The sequence below is a fragment of the Nannospalax galili genome, unplaced genomic scaffold (assembly GCF_000622305.1).
Source record: "Nannospalax galili isolate Female #2095 unplaced genomic scaffold, S.galili_v1.0 scaffold175, whole genome shotgun sequence".
NCBI classification, from domain to species: domain Eukaryota; kingdom Metazoa; phylum Chordata; class Mammalia; order Rodentia; family Spalacidae; genus Nannospalax; species Nannospalax galili.
Genome location: NW_008336314.1, coordinates 1,034,685 through 1,057,782, shown reverse-complemented (window position 1 = coordinate 1,057,782; position 23,098 = coordinate 1,034,685). Strand labels below are relative to the sequence as shown.

Sequence of the window (23,098 nt, the reverse complement as noted above, 5' to 3'; positions counted from 1 at the left end):
ATAGATAGATAGATAGATAGATGATAGATAGATGATAGATAGATAGATAGATAGATAGATAGATAGATAGATAGATAGAGATAGAGATAGATGTGGATGATTGATAGAAAATAGGTGATAGGAAGATAAACAATAGATGATAGATGATAGAAAGAAAGAAGATAGATAGATGATAGATAGATAGATGAGAGAGAGAGAGAGAGAGAGAGAGAGATCTGTATGGGGTGGGGGATAGGGAAGAAAAACACTGTACTTTCTCCACCAAAAAATATTTTGCCAGCTCGGAGGGTATCTCTTAGCCCAGTAAAGTTCATATATAAAATCAACCATCAAATGAGTGATGTTATATTGAACATATTTAAATCCTGTTGTTCATCCCAGTACATACACATATATGACCATGTCTGGCTGACCTTTATGGTAGCTCCCAGAAGTTTACTGGCAAGAGGACCTTTCTGGAAGAAATATTCATCTTATTAAGGCGAAGTTAGAAAAGCTCAGCATTACTAGCAAAACCTCGATCAACAAATGGAAAGAAAAAGCTCTGTGTACTACCTGGCATCTATTAATCCCATTCTGACTTGTTCTGGGAGGGTAGGACTAGCCTTTCTGGAATTTACATGTTTCCATTATAACTCTTATAAATTATCAAGACTTGTGTCAGAACAGGAAGCAATATCTCAGGAAAGAGAGGCAATTTCCCCATTTCAGTACTGAATGGAATGAGGCTTGAGATATAGTGGGGATCTGGAAGAAAATCCCACTAAAAATGTGGGAGAAGCAAAGCTTTGGACATCAGGGGGTATCAGAAAGGTTTATTTATGAAGCTCCATAATGCATGTCTTTGATATTACTAGAAAATTGGCAAGGCTAGCTGGTTGAAGGAAGAATGTCTAATGTCACCGATAATGTTTCTCCAGCTGGCTGATGAGTCTTCAAAAATCTCAGCCTGTGAAAACAGTTCTGGGCGAGTTTAGCTTTATCAGGCTGATGAACTACCTTATTCATAAATTATGAATTCATTTTCTGAACTTCACCAAAGAGTGGATCAACAACAAGATTTTTCCAAACATGGAAAATTATGCCTTAAACTTACACAAAATGACTTTAGTTATTGCAGTCCTAATACTTTCTATCTATCCTCCTGGGTGTCACCACTGAAAAGACAAAGGGGTGATGACTGATAAGCAAAATGCTCATAGCAGTGTAGTCCTCAAAACCAGACAGGCTCCAATTAGACCTCAGCTGATGCCTGACTATTAATAGCTCTGTAATCCACCTCACTTAACATGGATATGGTAATGATATTTCTCACTTCACTATGTTGTGGTGAGGATTATACTGAATAAAGCATTTCAAGTATATAGTACATGATAAAGGATAAAAAGCTTGAGTCCAAAAATATTTAACATTATATACATGGACACTCTTTCTATCTATAGACATGATGCAACCATCATAAAAGATATAGATTTAATTTTCCCTCAACCTGAGGTGGCTCAGACAAATTGGCTATATCAGTTTTAGAAATACATCATAAAACATAAAAATCTGGCACCATTACTCTACACCACTTAGAATATACCCAGCCTTGAAAAGCTCAGGTTCGACTGCTGAATTATGAGAGAGGGCATGGAGAAGAGTCAGTACCCGGATATTTTAGTACCCAGATGAGATCACAAATAAGAGAATACTCTGAGTCCAAAGGTGAATGCAACCAAGTGACCCAGAAGATACGTGGAACCCAAGAAGCACCCAGGTGCGACCTGCCAACACAGACTCATGGGAAAGATGAGGTTTCTGTTGTAAGCCTTAGGGTTGAGGTGACTTATTATGCCTCAGTACTTGAACAAAACCATCTAAATGGCCATGTGTGAGGTGCCCCTTCCCCTCTTCCACATTGATCTTTTCACTTTAATCTTTCAAATTCCCAAATAAACAATGGGGCCAAGGATCTTCAAAATATGCTGTCCCTTTGCCTGGAATATGTTTCCAGAACCCCCTATACCACCTACCCAGAATAGTATATGTTCCTTTTTCCTCTGAAAAACTCCTACTTATTTTTGTCCTGTCTAAACCTCCCTTACTAATCCCTATGTTAACTCTGTTGCTTGATGTTTATTCCTGCAGAACCTTTAGTTCCTCATTACGACTATAATTATGAATGTTATCATTTAATGTACATCTCCCTCTAGTCTAAAAGTGTACTATAAGAATCTAGCACAGTTTTTGATGTCTGTTTAATATCTTTTTCTTGAATTATTGAACTAACACGTTGGCTTCAGTAGAACCAAAAGAAAGAGCCACATCAGCTGTCTTCTTTTAATTTAACATCCTTTTTTTCTTTTAGAGAAATTAATTTGAGATTTTATTCATGGTATGTTTTACATTTTCTGTGTATGTACATGTGTGGTGGTCAATTTTGACAACCTGATAAGATTTATTATCATCAAGGAAATAGATCTCTGTATATGTCTGTGAGGGGTTACAGATTAGGTTATGTGAGGTGGGAAGAGCCATCCTAAATGTGGGTGGTGCCATTCTGTGGGCTTAAGGCCTAGACTAAATAAAGAGAAAGTTAGCCTTGTGAACCATTCATTGCTCTCTGCCTCCTGATTGTACACAATTTGACCAGTGGCCTCCTGTTCCTACCTGCCATACTGTTCCTGACAGGATGGACTGCATCTCTTTCAACCATAAGCCAAAATTAACCTTTGTTCCTATGATGCTTTTGTCAGGTATTTTGTCACAGCAATGAGACAAGCAATGAATACAGTGTTTGTGTGGTTTACATGTATGTACATGTTTGTTATGTGGCTGTTCATGCATGCATGCACTTGTGTGTGTACATCTGGAGGCAAGAGGTTGGTTGATGTTGGGTGTCTTCTTTGATCACTCTCCACTGTATTATTTCTTTTAGACAAGGTCTCTCACAGAATCTTAAGTTCACTGATTGGCTAGACCTGCTGGCCACTGAGTTCTTGGAGGCCTCCCATTTCAGTCACCCAGATTCCTGGGGTTACAGACACATAGGGCCATGCCCAGTTTTTCATGTGGGTGCTGGAACTCTGAACTAAGGTCTTCATGCTTGTGCATAAAGCACATTACTGAGCCATTTTCACAATTCCATCTTTTCACTAAATTTTTTTTTGCTATTTGAGAATTTCTTATATGTATATAATTTAAGTTTCATCAAATCCTTCCCCCTAATGCCTCCCCTCCAACTCCTTCCCTATTCCATCACCATTTTTTCCTCTCAACTTCGTGTGTTTTGTTTTTTAACTCACAGAGTCCATTTACAGCATACATATGGATGAAGGATCATCTGTTGGAACATGGGTAGCCTCTTTGAGATGACATCCCTGAAGAAATGGACTCTCATTTTGCCACCATCAGTTGCAAATAGCTCCTAGGTAGGGGTGGGGTTTCATAAGCCCCTCCCCCATCCATGCTGCATTTTGGTTGATTCGATCTTGTGCAAATCTTGTGCATGAAGTTACAGCCTCTGTGAGTTCATGTGTACGATGGTCCTGTCAGACCCAGCAAATATTGTTTCACTACAGATGTTCACTACCTCTTGCTCTTACAATCTTTTCACCCCTTCTTCCACAATGATCCCTGAGTCTCTCGGTGATATAATGTTCCATTGAGAGCTGAGTATTCCAGCTCATGTTCTCTTCATGTTGACCAGTTGTGAGTCTCTGTAGTAATTGCCATTTACTACAAAAAGAAGCATCTCTGATGAGGGTTGAGAGATGCAGTACACTAGCTTTCATAGTGTTGGAAGGATAGATGCATGCTGCTGGGGGAGAGGAAGTATCAACAGTTTTGCCTAACTGTGAACTCTGTGAGCTACAATAATAACTGGCTCAGCAAGATATGCCCACTGGTGTAAGGTGACACCAATGTTATAGGAATAGCCAATCACTTTATAACTTCACTTAAGGCCTGCTGCACAAGAAGGAAGCCATCTTTTGCATTTTTAAACTCAGATTATGGATTACAACAAGTTAAGAGGAAGAGATTTTTTGGTCTTTTCTGAGACAGGGTCTTCCAGTAGCCCCAGCTGGCATGGAACTCACTGTGTAGACCAGGCTGGCCTTGAACTCAAAGAGATCCATCTGCCTCTGCCTCCCAAGTGCTGGGATCAAAGGCGTGCACGACCACACCCAGCAAGGAAGAGATTTTTAAAAGATTAACATGTCAAAAATTATACCAGACGCTGGACATCGACATCGTGGCTGAAGTCTGTGATCCTAGCACCCAGCAGGCTGAGGCAGAAGTACTGTCATGTGTCTAAGGGCAGCCCGAGCTGCCTAGTGAGTTCCAAGACAGCTAAGACCCTGTCTTAGATTAAGACCCTGTCTCAAACAAAAACAATAAAATGATAGAGAAATTTTATATTAGTTACCAGATTCTCTTGCTCTAAGATTCCCAGATAATCCCATAATTCTTGCTTTAAAGGTTTTGTTCCCTAAAAGACATCAGAAATAGAATAATCTTTGAGTAGGAAAATGGGAGTCTGTGCATCTTTTGTTTATTTTGGTCTTTTTGAGACAGGGTGTCCCTGTAGCCTCATCTGGCCTGGAACTTGTTATAAAGACCAAGGCTGTTCTCTATCTCACAGAGATCTACCTGCACCTGCCTCCCACGTGCTAGGACTAAAGGTGTGTGCATGCCACCACACCCAGCTTGGGGCTACCAATTTTACTATAGCAAACCATTATTAAATAAAGAGTTCTCAAAAGGTAGGACCACACAGTTCCAATAGCCTTGGTTCCTGCCACATGGGTTTTCAACTCTCTACAGGCCTTACTGACAAAATGTTGTCAAGTTTAGTGATAACTGAGCTCTAACGCAATTATTTAATATGAAATCCAGCAAAGTCACATCACTTAATACTTTTGTAGTTCAGTTCCACATGTGGAGAGTGAATCAATACATTTCTATACCATAAAAGAATTGCAAGAGCTAAACTGCTTTAGAACATGTATTTACATTCTAAACTTATAGTGTCACACAAAATGTTTTTAAAAAATCAGATGCAATAAATAACTTTGCAATTGTTGTATAAAAGAGATTATCTTATATGTAGAAGGTGGAGGGTGAGAAAATACTTGCAGAAGGAATACCCCATGAATGTGACAACAGCCTCTGTACTATTGCAGGAATGTCAGTGATTGTCTGTTCCATGTGAAGGATGCCCACTGGTACTCCGCAAGCACAGTCTGAGTTCCTGATGTAGTGACTAGAGTTTCTTTCCTTGACATGAATCTCTGTGGATTTAGGGTAGTGTATGCTTAAAAAAACTCCCACTGTGTAATCTACATCAAATTTTAGAACCCAGAGGCCCACATGTGGCAATCAGCTCCACTGATATCCAGGAGGACTTGTAGAGACCTGCTGTCAAGCCGGCATGAGGAGACCTAAGGTCTATGATCACTACGAAAGATCAATATGCTGACTCTACACACAGGAATTTTGTTTCCTGCTGAGGGAGGTGCATTTAAAGCCATGGACACAGCTCCAACATCTCAGTTAAGTTCCTCACACTGAGAAAGTTATAAACTCTAGAAATTTATATAAAGTTAGAAAAAGTGACACGCAGCAGTTTTCTTGTCTGCAGACAATTTCCCCCCATGTGGCCTCAGGCTCTTACAACACTTTATGCCTCTGTCTACATCTTCTTACACTTAGACATGAATCACAGTTGTGTGACTGTTTGCTTCCCAAGAGATAAGATACTTGAGGCTAACAATTTTTCTCATTCATCTCAGGATGACTTAAACGTGATTGTACTCTTTGAGTCAGGCCTGGAGGTAAACAACACGAAACTGGTCGAATAAAGGGTTAGCATAGCCAGGTATGGTGGTGCAGGTCTTTAATTCCAGAAGTGGGGAAGCAGAGACAAGCAGATCTCTGTGAGATGAAGGACAGCTTGGTCCATACAGCGAGCTCCAGGCCATCTGGTACTACAAGGAGATCCTGTCTCAAAAGAACACCCTCCCCAAAAGTTAACATATATGATAGTTCAAGTTTATGCTGTTTTCTGAAAGTCCAGATAATCTTACCAAAACCCACATAAAGGTGATCAATGCCCAAATCAAATTTATATTTACAAATAAACACACTGATGATCGTTTTATTCTATCCCTACCCTATTTTGTTTAGATGTCACCCCAAAATAACTATAACTGCAAGCCCTGAGCTTACTGAAGAGGAACAAATAGGTCCTTAATGCCTCTATGCAGGAAAGCTGGGGACATTGTAGTTGGATGCCCCAATTCTGCTTGCAGAGGCCTATTTCTTAAATAAGAAACTGAAGCACTTTGCTCTGTCGCTGCACAGAAGTTGGATATGCCTCCTTTCTCTACATGTTGCAGTCTGTTGCATAAAAATTTATTGTGAGAGATAGACCCATGGACAAAAGTCCATTTGGAAAACACCAAGTAGGCAGCCCTAATCAGTCACTACGAGAAAAAGTGAAAATGGCTGTGAGAGGAACAAATTCTTCTCCAGACACTGGTGATGCTCTGGGGAGAAACAAAACCAGGTGGTAAGTAGCTTCACCAAAGGAGAACTTTGAGCCAATCAAGTGCCTCGTCTCCCCCAAAACAGGCAATGACTATACACCCCAATGCAATAGGATAAGGTTGTTATTTGGTTTTGATCACCAGAAAAAATTCTAGCACATATAGGCAACTAATTTACGCTGAATATCTTCACCTACAAACTTTCTAAATCAGTGTTATCCATTTGGTATAGATTTGCCACTTACATATTTTGAGATAGCACGGTTTTTGTAATTTGTGTTTATGTTTTGTTTTGTTCAAGACAGGGTCTCGTGCCCAGGCGTGGCCTCCAACACTCCAACTTGCTACGTAAAGGAATCTGGCCTTGACTTCTTCATCTTCCCACTCTACCTCCCAAGATCTGGAATTATAGGCATGTGCCTACTACCATATTGGACTTGAGAGTATCTAATTGGCACATCAAAGCAAACATCTTCTTACTCAGCATAGCATATAAAGGTATTCAAATGGTTGCAAAATGTAATTTGTATGTCCATACCTTACCAGTAAATAGTCTTAAACAAATACAAGTGTAATATATATATATATATATATAAGGTTGTGTTTTATTTTCTAATTATGTGTGTGTGTGTGTGTGTGTGTGTCTTTGTGAGTAGGTATGCGCACAGGAGTGCAGGTGCCCATAAAGGCCAAACAATCACCTGGAGCTGGAGTTCTGAGTAGTTGTGAGCCTCCAACTTTGGTGCTGGGAACTGAACTCCAGTCTTCTGGAACAGCAATACATGGCTCATAACCACTTAGCCATCTCTCCGGCCCTGAGATATATTTTAAATATATATAATCATATATACTCGGCCACACATTTTCCTGAGTAAGAAATGAACTACACATATTGTAAACCATGTTAAAAATAATAAAATTGAATTATGCTAGCTTAATTATATGCTTTCTTGAGAATACAAAAATGCAAGCTCTCTAGGGCAATTTATCTATACACGTAGGTAATGAGTTTCTTTCCAAGCATTAAGTGGTATTTTAACAATTTAAAGGTGGTTGCCTTCTGAAAATTCATCCTCTCTTCCTCTCAATGAGTGCTCTAAATAGACCTAATTGTGACAAAATGCTTATTTAACAAGGTAATTTTAATCTAGATGCTGTCACCATGGGCTGGGAGTTGAGGCAAATATAATTGTTTATTTAAGACAGCATGTCCTCGTATAGCTGAGGTTTGTCTCAAACTCACTATGCAACCCAGGCTGGCATCAAACTAACAGTCCTTCTCCTCACCCCCCAAAATGGTAGAATCATGAGCATGAACCACCATGCCCAGGGAAAAAGACACCTTAGGGAAGTTTAGTTTTAGTTCTTTGAATTTGGCCATAGGAATCTTTGTTTATTTTGAAACAAGGTCATGAAATCCATGCAGGCTTCACACTCACTACATAGCCCAGTATGTTGTTGAACTCTTGATTCTCCTGCCTTCATTCTTAAGTCCTAGGCTTTCAGGCACTTACCACTGCCCACAGCAGGAAACAGAAGTTCTTGATGAGCAAGTGAAAAACTGCAGGAGAAAACCCTCCTAGTGCAATCTTCCTGAAATCAGTGAAGTCTACCCTACATTTCTGCTGCAAATGCTGTCATGGAGAGACGTGTGAAGGTCACAGACTACTGACTATAGTGACTGGGTGCTGGAGTATTATATTAATGTGAGTTTTGTAGTTTTTAAAATGTAGGCACTGGTAAGTTGCCCAGGCTCCTGTAAATAACCCCTCAACCAAGCTCTTGTGAGTAATCCTAATTAAATTTATTAGTTCATCAAACTATATTTGAGTGGAATCATTTCTTTGGTATGCTGTTGGTGCCCTCCCTGGGGTGAATAGGCGTTTGTTCATCTCCCCAGAAAGAGCTCACACCACGGGCTGTTTCTAAATAAAGAAATAAGAGAATGTGGTATGAGCTCTTAAAAATGAATCTTTGGGACTGGAGAGATGGTTCAGCAGTTAAGAACACTGACTGTTCCTGCAGAGGACCCGGGTTCGATTCTCAGCACCCACATGGGGGCTAACAATGGTCCATAACTCCAGTTCCAGAGAATGTGACACCGTCTTTTCACCTCCGTGGGAATGCAGTCGGGTGCACTCACATACATGCAAGCAATACACTCATACACATAGAATAAAAGAGTAAATAAAATATTTTTTGGTCCTTTTGAGATAGGGTCTCCCTGTAGCCCAAGCTGGCCTGAAACCTGCTATATAGACCAGGCTGGTCTTGAACTCACAGAGATCCACCTGCTTCTGCCTCCCAAGTGCTGGGATTAAAGTGTGTACCACCACGCCTGGTTTATAAGTAAAAAAAAAAAAAAGTTTTGGTCTTTTTTGAGACAAGGTCTCCCTGTAGCCCAAGCTTGCCTGAAACTCACTTTGTAGACCAGGCTGGCCTGAAACTCATAGAGATCCACCTGCCTCTGCCTCCTGAGTGCTGGGATCAAAGGCCTGTACCACCATGCCTGGCCTAAGTAAAATATTTTTTAAATGAACTTTTTAAAGGTTAAATTTATCTGTTTTGTCCACTCAGATTATTATAGACAATAGTTTAGATTCTCTTCCTCACTAAAGCTAAAAACATTTCTATGTTAATAAAGTACTAGCTCTAGCTCTATGGACTGACATAACATATTGACCCACTCTGAGCAATTTCAGAGATTACCTCTCTCTTGAATGCATTCTACAATACTCTATTTCAAGAGAAACAGTATTTCTAGTAGACTATGGCAGAGTTAGAAGGCATAGTTGAGTTTAAAAGAAAACATAATAGCGTTTTATGCTATTTTCTTCAAATCAGTCAGCCTCCCACAAAGTAAAGGTCTTAAGTGAGAGGGAAAAGATTATTATGATAATAATTATCACTTCAGAGAAACCCTATTCATAAGTGCTAGTCTTTATAAGAGCACAGACTCTGGGCCTGCCCTATCCTCAAAATAGAGAAAGCATCTGTCTGGCACACAGCAATAAGGCGACTTAATTATTTAATTAACTAATGTATTTCACAAATCCTCCCAATAGGAATGTGAATTAAACATCATTAACCTAATTTTGCAGTGGGAGAATGGATGCTCAAAGGAATTGCATAATTATCCCAAAGACAAACAGCTGGCACATGGTGATGGAGGACTATACTTATGAATACATGCTTTCTAGGAGAATGACAAAAAGCAAATAAACACAACCTCCATTTCACTATGCATGTTTTCTTTTTCAAAATATTAATTAATTTATTTATTTTATGATTATGAGTGTTTTGCCTGCCTGCATTTAGGTGCACCTGTGTCCTGCAACTCCCACAGAGACCAGAAGAGGGTGTCCAATCCCCTGGAACTGGAGATACAGACAGTTGATAGCCACAATACAAGTGCTGGGAACTGAACCTGTATTCTTGGCAAGAGCAGCCAGTGCTCTTAACTGCTGAGCCATCTCTAGAGCCCCTCACTATGTATGTTTTCTATGATATATGTTTCATATATTTACCATAACTTATGATATCTTAAAATATCAGATGTCTTTGTTAGGAAGTGGGTTGAGGGACTAGGAAAGACTTTGGAATCCTAGTGCTTTTTTGGAGCATTAGCACTCCAAATTCAAAAGAACATACAGTTGTTTCAACAACATGGGCAGGTCACAGATAATCAGTTCATTAAGAAGGTTAAGCATCATTTCACAGTCACATGATGTTTCAGTGCCACCCACTCTACTTTTGGGCTTTCTTACTCTCTTGTATAAACTATCTACTTTGTATATTGGTTATAAAGGCATTTTTTTAAAAAAAAAAAAAAAACATTGAATAGCCATGTATTTTTCATGAGACAGAGCAATCTGCTGAGGGATGCAAATGGAATCAAAGGCAGCAGGACAGTAAACAGCATTCAGAAAACTCTCCCCTGGGAAATAAGCAAGCTGGGCACTGAGCTCTACATCACTGTGAGACAAGGTACCCAGTACCCAAATAGTTTCATACCCATTGGCCAAAGACCTTCATTTCTCCATCCATTACCTGGAACAACTAAAAGAGGGGTGGGGAAAGTGGGTTTCTACATCAAAATAGCAGCAAACTGAATTCTGTAAAATGTAATGATAGAGGACAAATTTAACAGGCAGAGAAATTAAAGGCTAGGAAAATCATCGGTTATTAATCATGTGAAAGACTGAAAGTTTTTGTCATAAAGATTCAATTACTTTTATTAAAATAGAAATTATTCAGGGATTGGAGAGATGACTCAATGGTTAAGATCACCTGCTGCTCTTGCAAAGGACCTGGGTTTGCTTCCCAGCACCCACATTAGGTTGCTTCAACACCAGTAACTCCAGTTCCAAAGGAATCGACACTCTCTTCTGGCTTCCTTAGCCACTTGCATGCATGTGGTGCATATATACACAAGCACACACACACACACACTTTTTTGTATGGAAAAAATGTTATAAAAAATTATTTAGGCTGTGGGTACAGATATAGATGATCAGATGGACAGATGGAAAGATTTAAAATAGGGGCTGGAAAGATGGCTCAGTGGTTAAAGCATTGCTGTTCTTCCAGAGGTCCTGAACTTGGTTCCAACCAGTACCCAGATCCTGCCACAGTTACTACCTGTAACTGCTCCTCCTCCTCTATCTCCAAGGCTTCTGATGACTTCTTCTAGCTTCTGCAGGCAATTTATCTCACAGACACACATATAGACACATAATTAAACATAAAATAAATCTTAAAAAATATAAATACAAAAAATAAATAAATAAAAATTATTTAATATGAACAATAAACCGATAAATTATATGACTAATTTCATTTTTAGAATAGAGATTTAATCACTGAAACAAATGAAGAACCTAAAACACCAGTTCCTAAATATCATCTTCGTTAAACAAAGACTAAAACTAATCCCACAGTTGTTTCTATTAATCCTATGAAAGCTCTATGAATACTCTCAAACATCCTATAAATATTCTACAAGATTCACATGTTCTAAGGAGAGAAACTCAAGCAAAGAGGGAAAAAAACTGAGCAAGCTGTCAAAAGTTATGCACAGCTAATGAGCTGGACTGACATTTGAATCCAGAAGTCTGACTCAACAACCACGACTCAACACTACAAAAGTTTTCCTTTAGATTTTTAGGGATGAGTTCCTACTGCTCTGTAAAAAGTGCCACTGTTTAAAACAGAAGATAAAAAATGTACAGAGAAAGGGCAGGAATGAAGACGAAGTAAGCAAGATGTGGGAAGTGAAAAAGAAAAGACACACCAGCTACACAATTGATAGGTCATGCCACAAAACAAAAATGTGTCTCCAGTGGTCTTGACGGAAGTTTTATTTGTTACTTACTGCTGCATCCCTTCAAGGGATAATCCCAGGCAAGGTCAGATTCTTGCGTGCTCCTGAGCCGTTTGACTGAACATGTGTAAGACACCGTGCTAGGCCTGCATGCTGTACCTCCAGGTGGAGAAACCAAGTATCTCCTAGGCAGAAGATAGAACTGCAATCTGTTTGCAGGATAAATAAGGGAGGCTTCCCTGATGAGTCTCCCACCAAATGTGTCATGGCACTGCCAGACTATGGCTGGAGTGGTCGCCATTTTGTTCTACATTGTGTCATCACAGCATCTGCAGGCCCAAGCCTACCCTCAGGCTCTCTCCATAAGCAGCGGTCAGTGTGGTGACTTGCTGGGAATGGAGAGGGGTAGATTTGGCAGAGCCCAATGATATGGCAGACGTGAATCAGTCTTGGCTATGGGGAAAAGCAGGGGGAGCAATCAGTTTCAATGTTTTATCAGAATAAAAATTCAAAAGTGAAATGAATAATCTCATGATGATGACCACAAAGCATTAAACTTGAAGCAGGAGGCTCCTCTACGTAGTGAGCCATATGTGATTATACTGGTAACATGCCCGTGAAATCTGCGGCCCCAAAGTTAAGACACAGCAGTGAAGACAGTAGACCTCAACTTCTTCAGTAACATACTACCATGTTCTGAGAAACAGGAAAGGCAAGATTGCAATGGCCTGGGGAAGTCTGACAGTCTACTGCAAAAGCAGTGAGACGACAGTGAAATCAGAAGTCTTAACTTACTGGTATTAATTGAAAAGATGATTCAAACAGAGAAAAATCAAAGAGCAGAACCTGAGTATTCCTATAGTAAACAACTGCCTGTAAGTTCAGAAGAAAAGGAAAGTGATATTAGATTATTTCATCAAAGACGGGAGGAGCGTGGTTTGGTTGGCAGTGAAACGTAGGCTTAATGGAGCATCTAAGCTTGTGCATGCTCTGCAGACTGGAGCTAGTTCATAAACAGTACTTAAATATTCAGCAACTGATAGGTGATTCCCTGAAATCAATTGTGGTATACATAGTTAGACCTTAGAAATCACTACATTCAAGACTGAAAAAAGTTCATCCAGGCAGAGCCTGAAGAAATTGAAATACTTTGTTTTTAAAAATGTGTGTCCAAAGGAGAGCGACTGATATACTCTGTGGTTCTTCATTCCAATGAGTCTGACTCCATTAGAGACTGCATTGGAAAAGAAGCAGGTTGAAAGCTAGTAGGTCACTGTAACAGACACCAGGGAAAATACCAAGAGGAGAAAGATGGCAGGCCCTCCCAGGTTAATAAGACAGAAAATGAATTTGATGAATGGGGGATGGGGTTGGGGATGAAGAGGCTCTAAGAATACCATCTAGTTCGAAATCCCAGCTAACACAAATAGGAAGGAGAAGATGAAGAAATAGACTTGAGAAAATGAAGAGTTCAGACTCAAACATATATTTGACATCACAAAGTACTCATAAGTTTGTGGCTTAAGGGGAATTCTGTTCAGGGTTAAATCTAGCTAGAGATGACAAAAGGATCACTCGCCTATATCAGTTTCTGAGAATGGTAAAGAGCTGAACTGGGTACCCATGATGAAGGATCAATGGAGAACGGATGATGGAGGAGGAATGCCAGGGAAGAGCTGGCCGAGGGAAGGTGACGACACAAGAAGGAACAAGATCTCCTTAACAAGGAAACAGTGCTGCCTCATCATTATGGAAAGATTTAGTGTCAGGCGCACACAGGTAAACATGAATAGTAGCTGTCAATCAACTCAGAGGTGTCACGTCCCTAACAGTGCAAACACTGATATTGGCAAAAGCCTCAAATGTTATAGAGTTAAAACATTTATGGTCAATAAGTAGCTGCTTTGTAACAAATGCCTTTGCAATAAATTGCTCATTGACTTTTTTTCTAGATATTTTTGGGAGTTGGAGAAAGAAGGGTGAAGCAGCAATTATTCTGGCTTGTGGGGAAGAGACATTTCACATTAATTTGATTTTATTTGTAAATTATCTGACTTTTCAAAAAGAAATACACTTTTTCTTCAGTTCCATCATGTTGAAAATATTTTCTGCAACATCTAAGTTGCTCTTTGGAACAATTAGTAATATTTAGCATTTCAGTTCACAAACATTTCCTACTCTGCAACATTCTGGTTAATGGTCTGTCTACTTAAGTGATGTGGTATATGTGGAATTCATAAGATTGCATATCTTTATTAAATATATAAAACATTCTTCTTTTCTCCCATCATTGTAGTGTAGAAGGCAGACTACAAAGCTATGCACATCATTTTATTCTTTGTTCATGTGGAAATTCCATCGTTTGCTGTGCCTTAGTACATGGTTTGCAGTGAGCACATAAGTCAGATGAAACCTTTGAGCTCAGAGTCTGCTCTTACCCTTTTATCTTTCTGACACTCGTCTGTATCTTCGGTCTTCATGTTTCCCATTTCCTTATAGGCACTGATGTAGAATGTTGCCTGTTTTCTGGTTACAAAGCAGCCACAAATTAATAAGACTTCCTATTTTAGAAAATTAAGTAGCCATACAGAATGGTCATAATGGGAAAAATAGATAACTAAAGATCAACGTAACCAGAAGCACATCAAACTCACAGTCAGAGGCAGTGGTGAAATTGCTGCCAACTACCTTCACAGGTAGAATGACAGTCAGTGAGAGGATGACTCTGAAGGAACACAGCTTATAAGAATGAACAGGCGAGGCAGACAGTGAACACAGGTAGCATACAGCCCCTGAAATGCAAAGAACACTCCCTTTGGACACACACTGGGGGAGATGCTCTTCTTTCAGTCATGCAGCAAGATTAGCATAAATGGTATCAATTTTCATGAGCAAAGAAAGAAAGGCACTAAGGAAGATGTGGTCACAATGTGTCAATATCAGAGTGAAATGTTTTACAGGTAAGCTGAGTATTCATAGCCTGAAAGTCAGATTGCAAGATTTACTTTGAAAGCATTTGAAAACAATCAGTCCATAAAGAAAAAGACCCAATAAAATTATAAATACAAAGAGAGCAATGAAATTATTCATTGGAAAAACAAACCTGGGGAAATGCCCTGAGCTCATTTAAATTAGAAAGCAAATTTATCCCCAAATCTAATTTCACTTACTAAACAAATTCCCTCCTTATACTTAATCATTGTAGTGTGGAATATAGTTTATATAGGACATATTCAGCAGAATTCTAACCTGGAAGAGCTGGTCCTATGAATTTGACACAATCTAATACAGGGCTTTGGACTGTCTGAATTTCAAGGAAGTTCATATTATTTTTTCTGGATGGTTATGTATATTGGTATATATATGACAAATCTGGATTAAGGGACATAAAGAGAGTTTCTTGAAGTGGGCATTTTGCATGGCTTGATGACACAAACAGGAATCTGTAAGCAAACAGGGATTTTAAACTAGATGGTATTTTTAGAGCCTGTTCATCCCCAGCCTGATCCCCCATTCATCAAATTCATTTTCTGTCTTATTAACCTGGGAGTGTCTGCCGTCTTTCTCCTCTTGGTATTTTCCCTGTTTTCTGTTATAGTGACCTACTAGCTTTCTGCCTGCTTCTTTTCCAATGCAGTCTCTAATGCAGTCAGACTCATTGGAATGAAGAACCATAGCATATATCAATTGCTCACCTTTAGACACACATTTTTAGCAGACAGCCTGAGAATGCCTGATCTGGCCTCTTCCTAGGGTAGGGGCTAAGAACTCAGCAGACTGCCTGAGAGTGCTTGATCTGGCCTCTACCTGGTGTACAGGCTGAGACCTCAGCAGACCACCTGAGAGCTCCTGGATTGGCCTCCACATGGTGGTGAGTTTCTCCAAAATTTCCCCAAATCAAGCCATACCCACTACCCTAACTGGGATTTATGTAAGGCCATGAGGCCCCTCCCATTGCCCCAGGGGCTAACCTCTCTGCTCTTCAGCAGGATAAGGCTGAGGCCTTAGCAGACAGCCTGAGAGTGCCTGATCTGGCCTTGGGGTAGGGGCTGAGAACTCAGCAAACTGCCTGAGAGCACCAAAATTGGGCCTCCCCTTAGGGAACTTCCCAAAGTGTGCTCTGCATACTGGTAGTAGGAGTCCAAATGTTAGAAGGAAGCCTGAGTCTACCTGACTGGAGCCTGACTCAGGCCACTGTGGGACCCACTGAGTAGCTGATCGGAAGCCATCAGTTCCCTCCAAAAAAGTCAGAGAGAACCTGAAACCTAGACCAACAAGCTCTATATACCCAATTAAAAAAACAACCAAGCACACCAATAATACAAACAGAAGCACACTTCAACTGAGCAAAAGAAGGCTTGTTTTTCATACCAGAATCACAAACAATGAAAGAAATCCACATGCCAAAATCAGAAAGAAAAAGCAATAAAATAGAAAACCAAAGCAGTATGTTCCCACCAAACTCCACCAGTCCTGTAGAAGAGTTTTACAAGGAGAGTCCCCCTAGAGATAACCCAGGACACAGAATTTAAAAGATCATAATCATAATCAAGGAATTCAATGAACTTAAGAACACACAAACAAATCAAAGAGCTAAAAGAAGGTAGGAATAAACTGAATGAATTCACAAAAGAGAAAAAAACATTGAAGAAAACTCAGGCTGAAATGAAGAAGGAAGTGAAAAACTCAATAAAACAACTTGAAACAACAGGGGAAAGCTTCACCACTAGAATGAATGAAATGGAAAACAGAATATCAACACTGGCGGATAAAGTTTAAGAACTGGACCATTCAAGAAAAAATTATGAAAAATTTAAAAAAACACATGAATGGAATATGTAGGAGATGTAGGGCACCATGGAAAGACCAAAACTACATATGATAGGCATAGATGAAGGAGTTAATGGTATTGGCCAAACCTTAAACAGGATTGTAGAAGAGAATTTCCCAAAATTAAAGAAAGACATCCCCATACAAATACAAGAAGCACATAGAACACTAAATAGACAGGACCAGAAAAGAAACTCCCCATGACATATCATAGTAAAAACACTAAATGTACAATACAGAGAGAGAATGCTAAAAGCTGTAAAAGAAAACAACAACTCACATATAAAGGAAAACCCATCAGAATTACAGCTGACTTATCAGTGCAAAGTATGAAAGCCAGAAGAGCCAGGACCAAGGTATTTCCAGTTCTCAATAACCATAGATGCCAGCCCAGAATACTTTACCCAGCAAAAATGCCTATTACAGCTGAAGGGGAAAGAAAATTTTCCATGACATGAATAGCCTGAAAGAATACATGGACACAAACCAGCCCTTCAAAGAATACTTGAAGCAACAAAAAGAACAGAGAAAGGAACAACTATGTCCCAGGGGCAACAGGAAGAAAGTAAATGAAGGTATAATTGTGGAACCACAAAATTAGACAAAGAATGTAAACAGTAATCAATATGATGGCAACCAATACACATCGTTCAATAAAAACTTTAAATATCAATAGACTGAATTCCCCAGTGAAAAGACACAGGTTAAATGAATGAATTAAGAAACAAAACCCATCTTTTTATTTTCTGCAAAAGACCCATCTCACCAAGGACAAGCACTACCTTAAGGTGAAAGGATGAAAAAGAATATTTCCAGCAAATGGCACTAAGAAACAAGCAGGGGTAGCAATTCTAATATCTGAAATAATAAACTTCAAACTAAAACTAGTCAGGAGAGATAAAGAGGGTCGCTTCATTCTGATCAAAGAATGATCAACCAAGAAGATATTACAATCCTGAGTATATATGCACCAAATCCTGGTGTACCAAATTCATAAGAACAACACTACAGAACTTTAAGATACAGATTAACCCCAACTCTGTCTCTATTAGACAGGACAAGCAGACAAAGAATAAACAGAGACATCTGAATTAAATGATACTATACATCTAATGGACCTAGCATACATTTTCCAAATATCACATCCAAGAACCAAAAAATACACTTTCTGTTCAGCACTCCATGGAACTTTCTCAAAAAAATGACCACATACTGGGGCACAAAACAAATCTCAATAAATATAAAAAGTTGAAATAATTCCATGCATTCTATCAGACCACAATGCAATAAAGCTTAAAATCAACACAGGAAGAAACCCTAGTAATCACACGAACTCATGAATATTAAATAACACATTCCTGAATAATGAGTCGATCAAAAAGAAATTAAGAAAGAAATAAAAGAATTCCTGGAATTCAATGAAAAGGACAATACAACACAACAAAACCTCTGAGACACTTTAAAAGCAGTCTTAAGAGGGAAGTTTACAGTTCTAAGTGCTTACATTAAAAAATCAGCATAATAAAAAGAGAAGAAATAACAAAAATCAGAGCAGAAATTTATGAAATAGTAACAAACAAAACAATACAAAGAATCGATGAATCAAAGAGCTGGTTCTTTGAGAAGCTAAACAAGATAAACAGACCTTTAGCCCAGCTAATCAAAAGAAAAAAAGAGCAAATCCAAATCAACAAAACCAGAGATGAAAGGGGAAACATCACAACAGACACTCAAAAGATCCAGAATGTTATAAGGGACTACTTTAAAATCATATACTTCATTACATTTGAAAACCTAAAAGAAATGGATGGATATCTAAAATCATGGGAACTACCAAATTTAAACCAAGAGGAGACCAACAGTTTAAACATATTCATAACATATAAGTAAATCAAAACAGTAATACAAAATCTCTCAACTAAAAAAGCCCAGGCCCAGATGGATTTATGGTAGAATTCTACCAGATATTTAAAGAAGACCTCCAACGAATACTACCTAATTTTTCAAAAAGATAGAAGGAGAGGGATAACTCCCAAATTACTGTTATGAAGCTAGCATCATTCTAATATCAAAGCCAGGTAAAGACACAACAAAAAAAGAAAACTATAGACCCATATCCTTAATGAAGATAGATGCAAGAATTCTCAACAAAATACTTGCAAACTGCATACAGATGTACATCAAAAAGATCATTCACCATGATCAAGCAGGCTTTATTCCAGAGATGAAAGGATGGTTAAATATACAACTCAATAAACGTCATCAATCATATAAATGGACTCGAAGACAAAAACCACATCATCATCTCAATAGAAGCAGAAAAGTCTTGTGATAAATTCAGCAGGCATTCATGATAAAATTTCTAAAGGAAATTGAACTGGAGGGAACATACTTCAACATAATTGAAGCTATATACAACAAACCCATAGCCAACCTCATTCTAAATGGAAAAAAACTAGAAGCATTCCCATTAAAATCGGGAACCGGAAACCAGACACAGATGTCCACTATCTCTACTCCTTTTCAATATAGTGCTTGAAACTCTTGCTAGAGCAATAAGACAAGAGAAGGAAATTAAAGGAGTACTAATTGGAAAAGAAGATGTCAAATTATCCATTTTTGCAGATAATATAATACTATATCTAAGAGATCCCAAAAGTTCCACCAGAAAACTCCTAGAACTGGTCAACACTTTTAGTAAAGTGGCAGGTTACAAAATTAATCTATAAAAATCAATAGCCTTTCTATATACCAATAACCCAAGCAATTGGAGAAAGAGTACAGAGAAACCCTCCCATTCACAAAAGAAAACAAAATATCTTGGAATAAACCTAACCGAGGACATCAAAGATCTCTACAACAAAAATTTTAAATTTTCAAAGAAAGAGATTGAGGATGACACAGAAGATGGAAGGACCTCCCATGCTCATACTTTGGAAAAGTTAATATTGTGACAGTGAGCATCCTACTAAAAGCAATATGTAAATTCAGTGCAATCCCAAATAAAATCCCCATGACATACTTCACAGAATTAGAAAAAAACTATCCTTAAATTGGTATGGAAGCACAAAAAACCCTGTATAATCAAAGAAACCCTGAGCACAAAGGGCAACACTGGAGGGATTACTATACCAGATCTCAAAGTATACTACAGACCTATAGTCATAAAAACAGCATAGTACTGACACAAAAGTAGACATACAGATCAATGGAACATCATTGAAGACCCAAACCTGAATACACACAATTTCAGCCACCTGATATTTGACAAAGGTGCCAAGATCACACAGTGGAGGAAAGATAGCATCTTTAAAAAAATGGTACTGGCAAAACTGGATCTCCACCTGTAGAAGAATGAAGCTAGATCCTTATCAATCTTTCACCCTGCATAAAAGTCAACTCCAAATGGATCAAAGACCTCAATGTGAAACTGGAAACCCTGAAACTCTTAGAAGAAAACATTGGCAGCAACCTGCAAGATATGGGTGAAGGAAATGACTTTTGAAATCAGACACCAGTTGCTCAGGAATTAAGGTCAACAATCAACAAGTGGGACCTCATTAAACTAAAAAGCTCCTGTAAAGCAAAATAAGCAATCAAGAAATTGAAGAGAAAACCCACAGAGTGGGGAAAAAATCTTCACCAGCAATGCACCTAAAAGAGGTTTAACATCCAGAATATATAAAGAAGTCAGAAAACAAAGTAGCAAGAAATCAAATGACCCAATTAAAAGATGGGCTAAAGATCTAAACAGAGAATTCTCCAAGGAAGAAATAAAGATGGCTAACTAACATCTCATAAAGCATTCAACATCATTAGTAATTAGGGAAATGCAAATCAAAACCACCTTAAGGTTTCACCTTACCCCAGTCAGACTGGCTAAGATCAAGAGAATAAATGATACCAAATACTGGTGAGGGTGTAGTGAAACAGAAACATTCATTCACTGGTGGTGGGAGTGCAAACTCGTGCAACCCCTATGGAAAACAGTGTGGAGAACTCTTAAAAAAACTAAAAATGAACCTACCACATGACACAGTTATACCATTCCTTGGCATATACCCAAAGGACTCATCCTATTGCAAAGACACTTGTACAACCATATTTGTTGCTGCTCTTTTCACAATAGGTAAGAGATGGAAGCAACATAAATTCCCCTCAACTGACAAATGGTTAACAAAAATGTGGTACATTTACACAATGGAGTTCTACTCAGCAGTAAAGTAATATGAAATAATGAAATTTGCAGGTAGATGGATGGATATAGAAACTGTTATTCTAAGTGAAGTAACACAGACTCAAAAAAAAATAAAAAAGACGCATGTTCTACCTCATTTGTAGATCTTAGCACTAAATCCTTATAATAGAATGCCACCGAGATTGGCCAACAGCCCATGGAAACCATGATTCAGAGGCCTGAAAGCTCAGTGCCTTAACACATGGGAGGAAGATTATCCCACACTATCACCCCCTCCAAGGCTCAGGGACAATTGTGGAAGAGGTTGGCTGAAAGAATGTAAGAGCTGGAGGAAGGGGTGTAGTGTTACCTGGAAGTGTCCTCCAGCCACTATGCAGGCAAGCTAGAGTCACAACTCCTCTCCCACTTGTCAAGGAGTTGAGGGGGGAGTTAGTAACCCTTCCCACCCAGTCAACCTTAGTTGCATGTGGGGGAGAGGCTAAGGATATACAATCCAAGAATGTCATAAGGCACCTCTCTTACCATTTTATGCAGCAATTGGGAAGTGAGAGGATCTATATTTGAGTGTGGACTTTCTAGCACAGCCATAAATGGGGATGCCCACTCATCTGTAAATAAATCCCCACCCTATGCTTTGTTAGCAAGCCCAATAAACCAGTTAGGATTTTCAAACAAACCCAAAATGAATAGATTCAATGAAAACCTTTATTATTCCACCAAAGTTGACCCCATGTTGGAAAATCCCTTGGTCATGATTCCTTTTTCCCATTTGTCCCCCTTAACCTTTATTGCATATATATTTTTATGTAACCTGCTTCAAGTTTTCTGGGAAAAAATGTGTTAAAAATTGCCTCATTGGAATAATAAAAACATTCTAAAAAACTAAAAATTAAAAAAAAAAAAGTGTAACCAAACTTTGTTTTGTGCCTGCTAACTTTACCTGCTTCTTAATAGTCTTAGAAAACAGGTACCCTAGATATTGATGATTTATGCATACATTTACAATTCAAATATTAAGATTTTGTGATGTGTTCTGCATTGAATTTGTCTTAATGTATCAGAAAAGTGTCTTGTCTTGAGCACCCTTCTATCTGCCTGCTCCCCATCTCACTGCTTTTGTAGTCTTCTGGTTTAGAGACAGTATTATCTCTACCAACCAGTCATCCATGCCAGGAAGTTTCTAATAAGCCTTTCTTTCCCTCTTGCTTTCTCTATATTTAATTCATTCACCATGTCCTGCTGATTAATTTCCTAAGTCCTCAAATGCCCCCTTGCATTTCCATTCTCACTGTCCTGGCCCAGAATCACGCCCTAATTATCTGTTCTGGGCCAAGTGCACTTCTTCCCTTCCTCTCCTTTCCTACGGCACCTTCTCCACGTAGTTTCACAGTGATTTTTATTAAATTCACACTCAACCACATCCTTCTCCCACTTCAATTGTTTGATGACCATACATACCTATCACAGAATACCCAGGCACTTGGCATTGGATGCAAAGTCCTTTATGCACTATTCCCCAATTTTCCTATCTTCCTGCATTTGCCTTTAATAGTCTCAATGCTCAGGCATTTTGAAGTTCTTGAAACTCTCTAATCATTATATACCCTGGAACTGGAGAGATCGTTCAGTGGTAAGAGTACTTTCTTTGCAAGTGTGAGGACCTGAGTTTGAATCTCTATCATTCCCATAAAATGCTGGATATTGCTGCATGTCTATAATACCAGCACTGGGTACATAGATAGCCAGATCCCAAGAGTTCAACGGCCATTCAGCCTAATTTAAACAGTGGGCTTCCAGTCAGTGAGAGATTGTGCCTCAAGGCAATAAAGAGACATAGAAGAAGATACCCATTGCCCTTCTCTGGCCTCCACACATGGGTGGGCGAACTATACACATATATCATGTAACACACACACACACACACACACACACACACACACACACAACCCTAATCTAATCATGGTGGTGCATGCTTTTAATCCCAGCACACAGGAGGCAGAGGCAGGAGGATCTCTGTGAGATAGAGGCTTCACTCAGCGTAATCTACATAGCAAAATTCCAGGCCAGCTGGGGCTATACAGGAAGACCTTGTCTCACAAAAATAAATAATAATAAAAAATAAAAAAAGAGTATAAGCTTGCATTTAAGTGATAATGTGACATAAGGACCTTGGTGAGGTAGTGATATATATATAATTATATATAATTTATATAT

General features: G+C 38.8%; 1 protein-coding gene and 1 pseudogene across 3 annotated transcripts in view; both read right to left on the bottom strand.

Moving 5' to 3' along the window:
* Positions 1-14,336, bottom strand: part of LOC115070026 — a 20,993-nt pseudogene extending 6,657 nt beyond the window's left edge.
* The window catches only part of Prkg1 (protein kinase cGMP-dependent 1), a 1,315,555-nt gene that overhangs the window by 379,841 nt on the left and 912,616 nt on the right, over positions 1-23,098 (bottom strand). The window lies entirely within an intron of this gene.